General features: G+C 41.0%; 1 pseudogene; it reads right to left on the bottom strand.

Annotated features, from left to right (window-relative positions):
- Positions 1-10116: 10116 nt before the first annotated feature.
- On the bottom strand, positions 10117-11766 carry LOC142841717 (E3 ubiquitin-protein ligase RLIM pseudogene; annotated as a pseudogene).
- Between the last annotated feature and the right edge of the window lie 5635 nt (positions 11767-17401).

The raw sequence follows: 17401 nt of genomic DNA, 5'->3' as shown, positions 1-17401 counted from the left end.
GCTAGGAGGATGTAGAGACTTTTTGTTTTTTCTTTGTTTGTTGTTTTCTTTCTATATGGCTATTGACAAGAAACATCAGTTCCTCAACATATGGGGTTCTCTATGGAGTGACTCCAGCTCATAACATGGCAGTTGACTTCCCTCAATGTGAGTAAGGGAAAGAGAGAGACAAAGAGAGATGGGAAAAGAGGAAGGAAAGAAGGAGAGAGACAGTCTAGGGTTCAGTGTGGAGTATTTGTATACCTGGTAAAAATCATGGTACTTTTTGACTTGAAATCCGTTTACACTTTCCTTTTGTCTTACTCTGTTAATTAGAAGCAGATTGAAGCAGATTGTTAGGTCCAACTCACAGTCAAGAGCAAGATTTCAAGTACTGAATACCAAGAGATACAAAAAACTAAGAGATGTCTCAGTAGGTGCCTACTGCAGGGCTCATATTTTAAAGTAAAATGTATGCCATAGTTAATTTACTTGAAATGGATGAAATTGAATAATATGTGCTGTTAAGAGCATGTAAAACAAATATAATTTTTGTCAAGTACATTTAAATATAATGTTCCAGTGTGTTTTCTTTGAAGGATGAATGTTTATAAAAATGTCAAACACAATTTATATGTGATATAATACAATAGAAAAAAACTTCTTTTCTAATGTGATGGATGTTTGAGATTCTTGTATTTTGCCAACTAAAAATAAATTTACTTATATTCATGTTAGTACTTTGCTTCTACATGATGGCATTAGGAGGAAATTCTCTATATTTCTCTATATTTGTTTCACAAATAACATAGCAAAAATATTTATTTCATATCCCCAATAAATATGGATATAAATTGCCTATACCTGTCACTATGTTTTCAGTTTTACCACTGATTAATAAACTCTATAGACAACTTAATGTTGTTGTAAGGAGGCCGCTTGTTTGTTGCTGACTGCTCGACAGCTCAGCCCCAAAATAACCACACAGAAACTCTATTATTAAAATCACTGCTTGGCCTATTATCTCTAGCTTCTTATTGGCTACCTATTATATCTTAATTTGACCCATTTCTCTTAATCTGTGTATCAACACTTGGCTGTGGCTTACTGGCTAAAGTTCCAGCATTTGTCTCTGGCAGGGTTACGTGGCTTCTCTCTGACTTCACTCTTTTTTATCCCAGCATTCAGTTTCGTTTTCCCTGCCTAAATCTTTTCACCTATAGCTCTGCTATAAGCCCAAAGCAGTTTCTTTATTCATTAATGGTAATAACAGCATACAGAGCGAGAATCCCTCATCATAGTTTTTGTTATGGAAAAATTAAAATTGCTGCAGGATCCCTGGCAGCAGTAGGCAGCAGGAATGCTGTAAGTCTCCAAGCAGTGGGAGTGGGCCATGTGGTGGCAGAAATCAAGCTCTGGGAGCAGCCAGTCCCAGGGAGAGATGGCTCCTGGTTCCTGAGGTGGCTGAACCCAGACAGGGAGACACATGGGAGGCAGGCAAGAGACAGAGACATGGATAGGCACGACATGCAGAATTAGGTCAAATATTTATTCAAGGGGTTATGGAAGAAGAAGGAAAAAGGGGAGAAGAGGAGAGAAAGAGAGACAGAAACAGAGAGAGAGGAGAGAGAGAGAGAGAGACAGAAAAGTGGGGGAAGCAGAGGCGTGGGGAGAGAGGCAGAAACAAAGCTGCATCTCAGAGAGGAGGATGGAGAAGAGAGGAAGCTCAGACTGGAAGCTGAAGTTCAGTCTGCCTTAGGGAATGGGGTAGGGAGTTGGCGTGGCTTGTCTCTTAAAGAGGCAGAACAATCATTACATTTTTTTTTAAAAATCAGATTGTTGTTGTGTAAGAATCTTATTAGGTCAGGCATTGTTGTACACACCTTGAATCTCAGCGCTGGGAAGGCAGACAGGCAAAACAACCCTATGATTTCAAGGTCAGCCTGGTCTACACAGTGAGTTTCAAGACAGCTAGAACTACATAGTGAGAACTTGTCTCAAAAGAAAATAAAACAATCTTGTAAAGGATAGATGGTGGCAAACACCTGTAATCTCAGGATGGTTGGCCAATTTACCTTCCATAGCAAGACGCTGACTAAAAAACCAACAAACAATGGGTAAAAGAATCTTGAAAAAAATGTAACTTAAATTTATTAATGTGCTAGTGCTACCCTAATGAAATATCAAATACTCAGTGTCTTTAAACAAGAGAAATAGTTTCTGTCTTACAATTCTGAAAAAAAATAGATCACAAAGATCAAGATGTTGATAAAGGTGATTTCTTCAGAGGTGTCTCTCCTTGGCCTGCAGATAACCATTTTATCCCTGTGCTTCCTAACAGTATTTACAGTATTTTCTTTGCTCATATTTGTCATCAAATTTCTTCCTCTTATTAAGGATACCCCTCATGGTAGGTAAGAGCCCACTCAAGTGATCCCATTACAACTCAATTATCACAACCCTCTCTTTAAGCACAGACCTACTCTGGCACAATGGGGCTTAAGTCTTCACCATAAGACTTGGAGGGCAGGTCATAAGAATAAGCCTCTGAAACACTGTCTTTCAGAGTTCCTATCAGTATTTTGTTATAATTTTTATCATTTTATCATGTATTTATGTCAACAGAAGTGTTCCTCATGTTTCTTGTCTCTAGCCAACAGTCTACCATAGGCACAAATGGAACAGTCTGTAACTAAATAAAAATAATTTAATCCTATGTAATGATTGAAACATTAAGTTATAGAGCTCTGTTATAGCTCCGTGTCTGTTTATCATTTATGGGGCCCTGGCTGTAATTTCTAGAATGTAAACTTCCAAACCAAACACAGACACATAGACACAGACACACACACAGACATACACACATAAGGCTAGGCCATTATGGATAAAAAAGTGATAAGAGATTGAACATTGTGATCGAGGAATCATTGCTTTTTGGGGTTACTAGAGGTTATTAATTGTCCTTATTTCAAAATACATTCCTTTAAGAAACTTTCAGTATTCAATATTCAAGATGGAAATAGAAAACACTATCCTGAGTGAGGTAAGCCAGACCCAAAAAGAGGAACATGGGATGTACTCACTCATATTTGGTTTCTAGCCATAAATAAAGGACATTGAGCTTATAATGCATGTTCCTAGAGAAGCTAAATAAGAAGGTGAACCCAAAGACAAACACATAGGCATCCTCATGAATATTAACTTTCATCAGGCGATGAAAGGAGACAGAGACAGAGGAGCACGGGACAGAAATCTCAAGGTCCAAATCAGGAGCAGAAGGAGACGGAGCACTAGCAAGGAACACAGGACAGAGAGGGGTGCACCCACACACTGAGACAATGGGGATGTTTTATCGGGAACTCACCAAGGCCAGCTGGCCTGGGTCTGAAAAAGCATGGGATAAATCTGGACTAGCTGAACATAGAGGACAATGAGGAATACTGAGAACTCAAGAACAATCGCAGTGGGTTTTAGATCCTACTGCACATACTGGCTTTGGGGGAGCCTAGGCAGTTTGGATGCTCACCTTAGGAGACCTGGATAGAGGTGGGCGGTCCTTGGGCTTCCCACAGGTCAGGGAACCCTGATTGCTCTTCGAGCAGATGAAGGAGGGTGACTTGATCGGGGGAGGGGGAGGGAAATGGGAGGCGGTTGCGGGGAGGAGGCAGGAATCCTTAATAAATAAATAAATTTTAAAAAAATAAATAAAAAAAGAAACTTTCAGTATTGACTTTTTAAATGGAAAATGAAAAGTATTCATTAATGATTTACAGTTTAAATCAAGTTTACGAACTACCACTTTGGAAATGCTGTTTGATCTTGATTTCTATTCCTACTCTAGATAGGAGTCAGACAGAGTTCATTTAGTGGTTTCCATGTGTCTAATAATGGATGTAACACTGGGCAAGAGGCAAGAGATGTTCACCTATGTCATCTTCTTTAGATTCTCTAACAAGGAATCAAGCCAATCATTGAGTTCTGTTAAGCTAATACTAAAACACCAGCAGAAGGTGAGCAGTAAATTCAAATTAAGGCACCAGGAAAAGCCAGTTCTGTAGCTTATCACGGAGCCCAAGAGCCCGGAGCCCTACCCTTGAAATTATCATAGACCTCCCATCCTCATCAGCCACAATTAAACATGTGTGACTTCAAGCATTTACATTAGATGGAAATTTTAAAATAATATTCAGTTTTCTTTTTACTTTAGTTATTGGTTTTTCTTCAACTATATTCTGCCATTTTTTTTCTGCAAATATTCAGCATTCCTCAACATTTAAGGCTAAATGTGTTCTTGTGGGTGGAACTTGTAACCAAGTCACCATTTATATCATTGATGCTTGGGAAAGTAGGGTTTGACTTAAAGGAAAAATATGAACACATTTTATTTTAGAAATTGATCTACCTGTAAACTTGAAACTGCTTGCATCTTATTTTCATCCTATTGGGTTGCTTGATCCTGCTTTGATAATGAGAGTATGTACCTGGTCTAACTGTAACTTCTTCTGCCATTTTTGGTTGATATCCCTGGAAGGGCTGTTCTTTTCTGAATGGAAACAGAGGAGTGGATCTGTAGGACAGGAGTGGTAGGGGAGAACTGAGAGGAGTGGAGAAAGTGGAAAATGTGCTCCAGATGTAATGTGGGAGAGAATAATAATGAGGAGAAAAAAAAGAAGAAGGAGGAGGCGGAGCAGGAGAAGGAGGAGGAGGAGGAAAAGGAAAAGGAAGAGGTACCAGTGCACATAGAAGAGAAAAGCAATGAGATCTGTTTGAGACTACATTTCCACTAGGCATGGCTGCCAATTTTTCAGTTTTGGGTGCTGGGTATCAAGACTGGAGCCTTTCCTCTGCTGGGCTAAAGCTGAATGACTGAGCTACAGCCATAGTCCCTGATCTTCTCTTTGAGGTGTCTTAAATCATTCCAGGATATGGCTGTTATGATAGACAGCTATTAGCATGGTGCTGAAGTCATAGGCATCTGAGCTAACCTCAGCACTTTTCTCGAAATGGGTGATTTCTCTATCCTAAATGGGTTAAACTTGGTCCTACAATTTTTCAACCATTGTGATAACTGCAATTGTCCCTAAATCAGTAGGAACATAGTCATATTCATATGCCACTGCTCGCTTGAGTTCATGGAAAGCACTTTCTGGCTTTAGTAAAAGATAACTATATTAGTTACTTTTCTATTGTTATGCTAAAATGCCATAACGAAGAGCACTTAGAGAAAAAACCATAGGATTATTTGGGAATATGTTCCCAGAGATGACTTGCTCTAGGATAATGCTTCTGTACACTATAAATATTTGTCATTCATATTGGTTTAATGAAATGCCGATTGGCTAGGTAGGAAATATAGGTGGGTAACAAGGCCAAGAGAATTCTGAAAAAAGGAAAAGCCAGACACAGTCACCACCCAGACATAGAGGAAGCAAAATGATTATGCCTCACTGAATAAGGTACCAAGCCACATGACTAAACACAGATAAGAATTACAGGTTAATTTAAGATTTAAGAGCTAGCTAGAAATATGTCTGGGCTATTGGTCAAACAATATACTAATTAATATAGTTTCTGTGTGATTATTCAGGTCTAGGTAGCCAGGAAGCAAAAACGCAGTCTCCACTAGCAAGGGTGGAGTGAAGACATCGTGGCAAAAGCAGCATTTATTTCATGGAACTAATACATGTATGTGTCTCGCTAAGAACATTGATCTCTAAGTTATTCATGTCTAATTTCTGTTTCTTCCAAGTTCCTTGTTTCTGTGTTTATCTCTTTTGCTAAAGGCTTTTGTCCAATGCATCACCATTCTTAATAATTTACTTGTATTTCAAAGTGAAAAGTGTGTGTGTGTGTGTGTGTGTGTGTGTGTGTGTGTGTGTGTGTGTGTTGGGGCAGTGGTTGACTGGTGGGTCTTGCTTAGCCATTTCTTTGGAAGACCCTAAAATTTAGTATCTAGATGTCTTTTTTTCCTAAACCAATCAAATTCCCCTGAATGGGAATTTTCCAATTCTTTGTCCTAGGGATACATGTCTACCTACTAGCATTAAAGCTGATAGGCAAGATGACTGTCAAAGTGTGTATTGAATCACCCTAGTCATTAGCTACTCAATAATATTCATCATTATCATTCTCCACATTCATTGAGGAGTTACTTCACCAAACACAAACATGCATGTATAAATACGTTCTTTACATCATTGTTAAACATGGGAAAAGTTTAAAGCACTCTATATGTCCAAAAAAAAACATTAATTATAAAGCCCATGGTATATCGCCACACTAAAATAGTAGGTAGGCATTATAAACAGTTTAACGGCTCTGGTTACTGGAGTTGGATACCTCCCCAAGAGCTACTTGACTTTGGATTTCAACTGAACTGATCTTACCTTTCACCTCCACTCCAACCACACACCAAAGTTGGATTAAAATAGAATAGAGGATGTCCATTGAGAATTGTAATGATGGGGAGGGTAGAAGATCTCTATCTCCACCTCCCTTCTCTTTGCCAAAGGAAGGTCTTGATGCCCTAGCAATTGTCTAGGAACTCAATTGAAGTACCTCTGTTGTAAAAGCATGTCCACTGTGGCCAGTTTCAAACCACCTATGTGACATTACGCTAATGTATTTTCTGACATGTTCTCAAGTGGTTTCCATGAGTTGTGGTGAATTTACTTCAGTACACCACTGGAAAAGAGGCCCTAGAATAGGATAGGAGTTATACATGCAGCTCGGCCACCCTGTTGGAGCACTGCAGTGATTCGACACATGCTCAGCCACTAGTTCTGTGCTGCAGAATGGCCATTTACTCTCTGGGGGTGGAGAACTCAAAAAAGGAGTGAACGATGGGATTGTCACTTAAAGCAGAAGCAAATGCTTCTTGAGCTTTTTTAAATTTTTTTTAAGTTTTATTTACTGTGTATATAGTATTCTGCCTGCCTGCATGCCTATAGGCCAGAAGATAGCACAGATCTCATTACAGATGGTTGTGAGCCACCATGTGGTTGCTGGGAGTTAAACCTTTAGGAAAGCAGCCAGTGCTCTTAACCAAAGAGCCATCCCTCCAGCCTGCTCCTTGAGATTCTTATCCCTAAAAGATATAGAAACCAGAGTCTTGGTGGAGATAGGGAGCTTTGGTTTTCCACTCCTACCCCACCTAGCATTCAGAAAAGGCACCGAGTCTGACACAAAGAATCACAGCCATCAGAGTAATACGCAACAGGGAAATACAGGGGACAGGCCACATTTTGAGGTATTATTCTCCACTGTGTCCCTCTGTAGAAAGCTCCATTGCAAATTTGATAAGAAGTGGAAAATACCCCACTGGTTTTGCTCTTTTGTCCTTTGATTTCAAGGCCACAATGATAAAGGCCAACAAGTGTGTAATACAAAGAGCACAGAGAGAGTATAAAGAGGACAGTGGTGAATCAAACAGGAAATTAAAGTTGGAAATCAGAGTTAAGCCTTACGAACCAGAACAGGGAGGTTGAGGGAAGGCCCACACCTTTAATTCCAGCTTGTGAGAGACTGAGTTTAGAAAACCGCTGCAAATTTAGGCCAGCTTCTGATTCAACATTAGAGGCTGTGAACCAAAATACATAGCAACAGCAGCTAAAATGGACTTGTTTGAACATCTCGAAAAATACAATATTATGGATCGGAGATAGCATCAATGAGCTTGCAGCCATAGGAGAAAGAAACATAACAGGCCTTTTGAACAGATGAAAATGAAAATCATAGTGTATAGTTGTCTTGGAATGACAAGTGTATAGCTATTTAGAAGTTTTCTCACTTAATCCATGGCCATATCACTCTGAACATACCTGATCCCAAAAAGTAAGCAAGATCAGCCTGATCAGGACTGAGATGGGAGACTCTTCTTCATTCTCTTTTTTAGAGGTATGAATTTTGGATTAAACAGATTAATATATAAATGTCCACGTTACTGAAGCAGACAAAGGTGATATAAGGAACAGACATGAAGATATAAAGTTTGAAGAAATGATTTTCTGGTACATGCATAGTTTATGTTAACACAAGGTGTGGAAGCAAGCTAGCTTCAAGAATTCGCAGGGGACCATTCATGAGGAAGCCTTCCTCCAAAGAGAAATGTCAGGGTGGAAAGGAGGCAGCAGCTGTAATGGTTTTACCTCAGGAATACTCTCAGCCTACTTGTTCTTTCGAATATGCAGAGAGAACATAGAGTGAAACATAGTACAGAGTATTAAAGTGGGAAACGGAAAAGGGATTGAAGTCATACAACAAAGGTTCCATGTCTTATTAATCTTCCTGAATAACTAGAAAGCTTGGTCTGAAAGGAGGGACAATGTTTTTCCATGATGTATCCACGAGCCAGAAACAGCTTGGCCTCCTGGAATTCTTAATATAAATTTTGCTTTTTCTCAACACTGCTATACAGGCATTGCTGGAAACAGCTTATTTAGCTTCAGTCACTGAAACCAATGATATTACCTTTGACAATGGATCTAAGTATCGAGGTAAGTTTTCTGTTTTTCGTTGAGGTCACAGCTGTTTTTATTTTTTTAAAGTGTGACTGGGAAATACTCTTTCCTCAGACCTTGCCAAGTGAAGCATGATACAGCAATGTACATTTAAAAACAGTTTTCTGAAAACCATTGACTAGGTAACTCAATTACAACACTGCTATTGATCATAAACATAGTGAACTGTACTGAAGGGGAAAAGCAGACACCCTCACATGTGTGCTCTCTGCCTGTTAGAAAGGTCCAGAGAGAATACTTGGTGGAGCAACAATCATAGTCGTTTTAAGACCCAAAGAGCTCTGCAAGCATGGCTTCCATGTCCTGCACACTGTTGGTAAGAGTGTGACAGGGAAGCCAGTCAGGAAAACATATCTTAAATAATCAACTAAGGCAGATTACAAATGATTTCCTTTCACAAAAGAATTAAGAACATCTCCTTCATCTGTTTAAAAAACAAGGTCAACTTTAATGGGACACTGCATTCTAGCAAACACTAATGGCCTTTAACCGTCATTTGCAACATTAGTCTCTTTATCATGAGGAGTTGGAGCACCGACTTAAAATCATAGAAGCAGGAGGTTAAATACAAAATGTGTAAATGAAAACCCTTCGTAAATATAAGACATTGCCAAAAGCAGAGAATACTGGGCACAGAAATAAAGTTTTTCCAGAAGAAAAAAAAAACCCATTGCTTAAGGTAACAGAGCTAAGCATTTTCCTACCTTGGATGGATTCTGAAAATCACGTACCTAAAGACTGAATATCTCCTGGCACATTTCCTTATCAATTCTAGGATCACCTTTTCCAACACTAGTTTGTGAGCCTCCTCCCTCTCCCCAATGCCACCTCCATTAACACCGTGGTGCAACTAACATGTTCTTTACAGGGAAAATGTTCAAATTTTCCAACACAGCTCTCTTCAGTGTTACTGCAAATAGCTTGATTTTTTTTTAACTTGTTCAACTTGGTTTTCAGCACTAATAAATCTCAACATTGTAACCTGCAAAAAATAAAAATAAAACACTGCAAACCACACTAGTAAGCAGATTTTAAAAAAAAGCATTTGAAATATTCAAGGAAAATCAAGATTTAGTACTTCCCCCTAGGCATTGAACAATGTAATCTCCCAACATTATTACTGCATGAAGTTCAAAGTAGGCCTTAAAGACAAAATCTTTCTGTAATAAAGAAAAAGTGCAAAGTAACAAAATGAATTGTAAAGTCTTTTGCAAGAATAGGAGTTTGGACACTGGTGAGGAAAATGATTTTCATCCTTCCTTGTACACCTGACACCTATACGAACAAACTTATCGATAATGTCTGCAACACTAGTAATATATAATGGTCATTTACTTGGTCAAATAAAAAAGCAACTCCCACTAAAATTACTTGTATTCATCCTACAGAACCTAAGAGATAGGAGTGCTATTCAAAAGTGTTCACATGCACGTCGCGTCTGAAATATTCTTTCTATTCTGAAAGAGAAACTAGAGAAAAGTCACGATTCCCTCAGAAAGCAATGACTCGATGCAGGTTGTGACTTTTTATTAAAGCTCTGCACAAAAACATGGAGATAAAGGAAGCGATTTCCATTTGCCGGTCACTATTCCAGCAACACAGCTTCAAGAGTTCTGTTTCAGGAAGAAAAGACGACCCTGCGACAAATGGGACAGCTGTTATTCTCCCATAACCAGCGGTTGATGCAGTGGACGTGGTACTCATGGGAGCAAGGTAGCACACGAAGTTTGTCGCCTTCCATATATTCAGTAATGCAAATAGTACATGTCTTCAATGTGTCGTTTTCACCAAAATTTCTCGTTGCCAAGTTATTAATCTGGACATTGGTGGGTCCTCTAGTTAGGTGGTTGTCATTAAAGGGGTAAAGTCGGGTTGCTTCAATACCTCCTTCAAACATCTGTGAGATACTTTCTGAATATTGATCAATGGAACTGAAGCCAGGGTTGTAGCTGGGGATGGAAGCAGAGTTGTTACCACCAGAGTTCCCTCTTCCACTCCAGGGAAGCTCACCAAAAGCTGTTGTTCTCTGCCTTAACCTGGTTTGAATCGGAAGAGATGTAGTTTCCCATGATCCACTATTTGAGATTGTAAGAGTGGAAAACCTGGGAGTACTCACATAGCTTCTCCCAGCTGCACGTTCAGAAAGTGTAAAGGTGCCTATCAAACCTCCAGGGTCACTTTCATAAGTGACCGTGTTGTTTGGGATCTGAGACCTTGACCGAGTTCTGCTAGCTATGCCATCTCTCTGCCGGTCTTCTGCCAGCAGAACTCTTCTGACTTGAAGGTCTCTGGTTGGCGGGCTTTGACCAGATCCTGCCGCTTCACCATTGGTATCTGTGTCTGAAGAGCTTGTCCCTTGAGCGGCAGAATTTCTTGACCCAGCCGCCACAAAACGAGCTCTACCTAGCAAGTCAGGTCCAGTTGTCTGGTGTCTCAAAGTCCCATGGTGAGGGGCTCTAGAACTTCCCTCGATCTCGTTTACCAAAGGCTGCTCAAAAGTCTGAGATGAGATGCTATGATGAGATCTTCGTGGAATTTCATTTGCTGGGCGCAGAGAAGACCTACTTCTTTGAGCTCTGGCTCTGGTTCTTCGCTGGTGTTCTGGTTTCGGGCTTCTTGCCCTCCTCCGACCTCTGGTGGATGGCACATCTGTTAATGCTTCAGCAGAACTGTGTTCTGACCTAGGTGTTCTGGCAGATGATGTCTCAGATGCTGAATTTTCCACTTGCCTTTGGAGGCTGCGATCCATGTTTTCTACACTAAGACGTGTAGCAGATGGTTCATTTTCATTCTCTGAGGTTTGGCTTCCATTATTACGGTTAACATTAGTCTCTAAACTGAATCTGAAATCACCACTGTTTGGATTAGTGTGGCTCACTGCCCTCCCGGACTGCTTTCCTCTCTGACCACTTCTTGTTGTATTGCCAGTCTGTCTGACAGAGCTAAGCCAATCTATTACGGAGTCACCATTGGACTCGTCATCAGAAGAGTCTCCATTTTCTTCTGAGCTCTGCGGCGGCGGCAGAGGCAGCCCCTCTTTAACTTGCTGTAGTCTTCTGAAGAGCTCCTCCCCAGTACTTTGACCTGGGGTGCCTAGCAAATGGTTGTCTCTCAGAAGTCGATAGTCTTCTCCGCTCAGATTATTTACAAATCGATGGAAAGCTTCTTCCCGATCCAAGCGATCCACTAGCCTTCTGCGCTGTGCTGCAGATTGGTCATTTCCTTGATCGCTAGAATCTGAGTTTTCCATCTTGATGAACAAGTGGACGATTATCTGTCTGTTATGACATAGTACTGAAATCCAATCAACTGGACCTTCAGTTTTCTTCGCTAGGCTTCGGGGGTCCGCGCAGGAGGGGACTGGCTGGGCTCTGCCACCTCAGCTGCCTTTGAGGCCACCTAAGCTCTGCCGAGTGTCTGCCTCCTGCTCTCTAGCCCTCCTCAGAATGCCTGGAAGGGACCCGCCTCTAGCCAGGCACCTGCCCATTCTGAGACGTTGCTCCAGCAACCATTATCTTCCCCATTGTTACCTAGCAGTGACAGAAATCCACTCAAGATAACTTTTCTTAAAGTCACCCCACACAACCTATTGAATGTATTTCGGGTCCCCTTTCTCAGCTACTCCACAGGACTCAAGAAGTCCTATTCAGAAAGCAGATGGTTCAGCCAAAGCGTACCAGGTGGGCCTGGGGAAGAGTGACTGGTAGTCCTACTCGTAGGACAAACCCACTCTTCTTGCAAGGCTGGCATCACGCTGGGGAATTTAGTGAGATAGTGACTGCTTCATGGTAGGTTGGCATCACATAGGATGTTCATTGTGCCCTTTCCCAATCACAGTGGCCAGGGGCCATCATGAGAAGGAACCAAGAGGTTGACCTTCGTTACTCTGGATGTCATGAGTACTAGGATTATGTCAGAGAGCCTGAGGACACCCTGATACAGCCCTTGAGTGGGAGATAGCTGTAGGCACTATTACAGAGGAAGGGGAAGCAGATATGGACATGCTGATCCTTTCAGGTTGGCATCTGATTAGGGTGCTAAGGGGGATGTTGGTTTCTAGCCCAGCCCTCCATGTAAGTGTAAGGAACTGTTACTGTCACCCGAGGTCGGCAGGAAGTTTGACTTCTAGAGGTACCTTTCTGCCATGCATTTCCCAACCGGCTGGATGGAAAACAGAAACTCAGACCCATTGGAACGCTTGATTTCCACAGCCTCCTTCCTTCCACAGAACGTTCGCTGAGGGGTGACTTATGAAAACACAGACCCTGAGCCTCCTGCTCAGATCTCAGTCCTCTCTTTGCTCCCCTTCCCCACTCTTCAAAGTGTTCAAGGGCTCCTCAATTTGGTAAGTAGGCAGAGCCAGATACATAAACTCTGGAGAATGTTGAACATGGGAGCACCTGCATAGCCCTAAGGCTTGGAAAGCAGAGTGTTTGGAGTAGATGCTGTTGCTATACAAAGAAGAGATGCTCCCAAAGAAGATGGACATGTTGAAGGCCTGACCCTTGGCTAGTCCAGGATCAGCCGCTTCTTAAATGGTAGACAAGGCAAGAGAACTCCATTTAAACACACCACTCTTTGCTCCTAGCAGACTCCAATGTTGGGAGACCCAGAAAGAAATCACACACTGATAAAGGTGGGTCTTCTATCTATCTGTTGCTTTCATTGGTTAATTAATAAAGAAAACTGCTTGGCCTGATAGGTCCGAACATAGGTAGGTGGGGAAGACAGAACAGATGCTGGGAGGAATAAGGCAGTGAGACAGATGCTATAGCTCACCTCTTCAAGAGGGATGTAGGTTAAGATCCTTCCTGGTAAGCCACCACCTCGTGGTTCTACACTCAGTAATAGAAATGGGTTAATCAAGATGTGAGAATTATCCAGTAAGAGGCAAGATAATTGTAGTTACCCTCTACATTATTTAGACTCCTTGAAATAGAATGCTTAGCAACACTTTTTTTATATGTTGCTTGCTTAATATTTTTTTCTACTCATGGTTTTTATTAGAATTGTTTAATCCATTCAACAAATGACGTAATAATTTTTCATCTGACTACATGCCAAACATTTGCCTAGACATGGAGCACACACTCACCAAGAATGCTCTGAGGGGTACCTATTTTAGTGTGGCATTTCTTAGATAGTATAATTTCCCAGACTTTGGCTTAAATGCCATTTTAGGTCAAAGTCAGTTAGGTGTATTCTTCTTTTCTGTGAGTTCAGGACTTCCATTAATTTAAAGGAGTTTTCTAATTCTTTCTCAAGAAACTCCTGAGAGACATGCTCGAGAGTTCTGAACTTATTGTTTCTCTCATTTTTAGCTACATAGTGTTGTCATGATATCAGAAAAAATAGCAGGATTCTTGGGAAGATGATTGTTTATATTTTCTGAAGAGGAGTAGGGCAAGAGCGTTGCAAGTGCCTACTTGCCCACTTGATAAAAAGAAAAGGACTCTCACTCCTGAAAATGAATAGTTAATGCTAGTGATGCTTTAGCTACCTGGGAAAAACGGAGGAGGAGGAATTCTAGCACATTCCAAGATATTTTTAACATTGGTTAACATATACTATGTCCAAAGAACTATATTCCATTTAGAGATTACAAATATGCAATATGACTCAAGCAGTCAAGAAGTTCACAGAAGGGGAATAAAAACAAGGCTATGTAGCTATAGGACTTAAAATGGATAGCTTTGGGTTATGAAAATAAATCTTAGATGGAATCATGAATTAGACATAATAACATTATTTGGTCTTTTACTGTGTCACTTGGAATGAACATTAAAACTCTCTTCATTTGGAATCCTCACCAGAATGAAAAACTTTCAAAGAATTGTTTGGAAGAATTATTTAAAATTTCGAGAGTGAAATGTGCTGGCGACAAGGATGTCCAAATAGAAACGTTGGCGCACGTTGGTTGCATTTTCGATAAATTTGAGAGAGCAAAGTGTAATGGTGAATGCAATAATAGCTAGCCTTCATTGCTCACTTAATTCGCGAGGCTCTACTCAAAGGCATTTATGAACACTAACCAATTTAAATTTTGAAATTAAATATATGAAGTAAGTGTTACATTTACTTTCAATTTTAAAATAAGAGCACAGAGGTGAATGAATGTTAAATTAATTTTTGAAAATCATCACAAGAAGTGACATAGACCAGATGTGGACTGGTAGTCTGACTCAGAAACCACTCCAAGGTTTTGAACACTTTAATATTTTGAATTTAAATTCACCAGGCCATCCACTTTCAACTATAATGATGGATAATCTATAGCTCCTACCTTGAACTTTTAATATTTTACAGACGCAAGGTCATCTTCAAAGCCAGGCTCTCCCTCTCACCTCTCAACTTGCTGGGACTAAGGAGTAATTCATCTTAGTATAGGAAATAATGAGTTTCAATATGACATTTCCATACACACATATCATTGTAGTTTGTTCATGCTCTTTTGTACTCTTTCCTTTTTCTCCTAGTTCCCCTTCTTTCCCTAAGTAGTTACTCTTCCTCTTTCATATCTTATATGTGTGTGTGTGTCTGTGAGAGAGAGACAGAGAGACATCAAATTTCCTTTATCCATTGATCTGTTGAGGAACACTATCGGTAAATGTGAGCAAAGTTCACTCGGAATGTAGGCTGTGCTTCTCACTGTCACATCTGCAGTCATAAGAACCAAATAAGACAGAAGGAGGGCTTCTGGGCTGGGGTGGCACACGCCTTTAATCCCAGCACTTGGGAGGCAGAGGCAGGCTTATATCTCTGAGTTTGGGGATAGCCTGGTCTACAAGAGCTAGTTCCAGGACAGGCTCCAAAGCTACAGAGAAACCCTGTCTCAACAAAACAAAACAAAACAAAACAAAAGACAGAAGGAGGGGCTTTTTCTTCACCTTCTAATACACAGAGAGAGGCATGCAGAGACATAGGTTTAGTATGTAGAAGCAATCAAAATAGAGATCCATTTAAGGACTGTTGCTTTTAAGCAATTGGCTGCTACTTTGTCACAAGTTCAGAAAAAATAGCCAGGCGAACAGCTTTACAGGTAAAAAAAACACTTTGCTTTCCTGGTGATTGCTTTTACTATAGATAGAACATTTTTTTTTTTTACTGAAAAAAAATTCCGCCTCCTCCCAGCCTCCCATTTCCCTCCCTCTCCTCAAGCCCCTCTCCCCCTCCTCCCACTCCTCTTTCCCTTCCTCTCCAGTCCGAAGAGCAGTCAGGGTTCCCTGCCCTGTGGAAAGTCCAAGGCCCTCCCCCCTCCATCCAGGTCGAGGAAGGTGAACATCCAAACTGGCTAGGCTCCCACAAAGCCCGAACATGAAGTAGGATCAAAACCCAGTGCCATTGTCCTTGACTTCTCATCAGCCCTCATTGTTCGCCATGTTCAGAGAGTCCGGTTTTATCCCATGCTTTTTCAGTCACAGTCCAGCTGGCCTTGGTGAGCTCCCAATAGATCAGCCCCACTGTCTCAGTGGGTGGGTGCACCTCTCGTGGTCCTGACTTACATGCTCATGTTCTCCCTCCTTCTGTTCCTCATTGGGACCTTGGAAGCTCAGTCCAGTGCTCCAGTGTGGGTCTCTGTTCTATCTCCATCCATCGCTAGATGAAGGTTCTATGGTGATATACAAGATATTCATCAGAATGGCTATAGGCTAGGATCATTTCAGGTTCCCTATTCTCAGCTGCCCAAGGAACTAACTGGGGACATTGCCCTGGACACCTGGGAGCCACTCTAGGTTCAAGTCTCTTACCAACCCTAAGGTGGTTACCTTAATTAAGTTATGTGATTCCCTGCTCCTCTATCCAACCTTGTTTTATCCCCAATCATCCCGTTTCCCCAATTTCCCCCATCCTCCCCTTCTCACTTTTCTCTCCCCTTCTCCCCTTACCCCCATCCCACCCCACCCCCAAGATCCCAATTTTTTGCCCAACAATCTTGTCTATTTCCCATAGCAGGGATAATAGCTATATGTTTTTCTTTAGGTTCACCATATTTAGCTTCTTTAGGATCACAAATTATAGACTCAGTGGCCTTTATTTATGGCTAGAAACCAATTATGAGTGAGTACATCCCATGATGCTCTTTTTGGATCTGGGTTACCTCACTCAGGATAGTGTTTTCTATTTCCATCCATTTGCATGCAAATTTCGAGAAGTCATTGTTTTTTATGGCAGAGTAGTACACTAATGTGTATATATTCCACACTTACTTCATCCATTCTTCCATTGAAGGACATCTAGGTTGTTTCCAGGTTCTGACTATTGCAAATAATACTGCTATGAACATAGATGAACAAATGCTTTTGTCATATGATCGGGCATCTCTTGGGTATATTCCCAAGAGTGGTATTGCTGGGTCCAGGGGTAGGTTGATCCCAAATTTCCTGAGAAACCGCCACACTGATTTCCAAAGTGGTTGCACAAGTTTGCATTCCCACCAGCAATGGATAAGGGTACCCCTTTCACCACAACCTCTCCAGCAAAGGCTATCATTGGTGTTTTTGATTTTAGCCATTCTGACAGGTGTAAGATGATATCTCAAAGTTGCTTTGATTTGCATTTCCCTGATAGCTAGGGAGTTTGAGCATGACCTTAAGTATCCTTTGACCATTTGAATTTCTTCTTTTAAGAATACTCTGTTCAGTTCAGTGCCCCGTTTATTAATTGGGTTAATTAGCATTTTAAAGTCTAGTTTCTTGAGTTCTTTATGTATTTTGGAGATCATACCTTTGTCTGTTGCAGGGTTGTTGAACATCTTCTCCCAGTCAGTAGGTTACCTTTTTGTCTTAGTGACAGTGTCCTTTGCTTTACAGAAGCTTCTCAGTTTTAGTAGGTCCCATTTACTCAATGTTGCCCTTAATGTCTGTGCTGCTGGGGTAATACATAGGAAGTGATCTCCTGTGCCC

The sequence above is a fragment of the Microtus pennsylvanicus genome, chromosome X (assembly GCF_037038515.1).
Source record: "Microtus pennsylvanicus isolate mMicPen1 chromosome X, mMicPen1.hap1, whole genome shotgun sequence".
Taxonomy (NCBI): domain Eukaryota; kingdom Metazoa; phylum Chordata; class Mammalia; order Rodentia; family Cricetidae; genus Microtus; species Microtus pennsylvanicus.
This window is presented reverse-complemented; position numbering and strand designations above follow the sequence as displayed.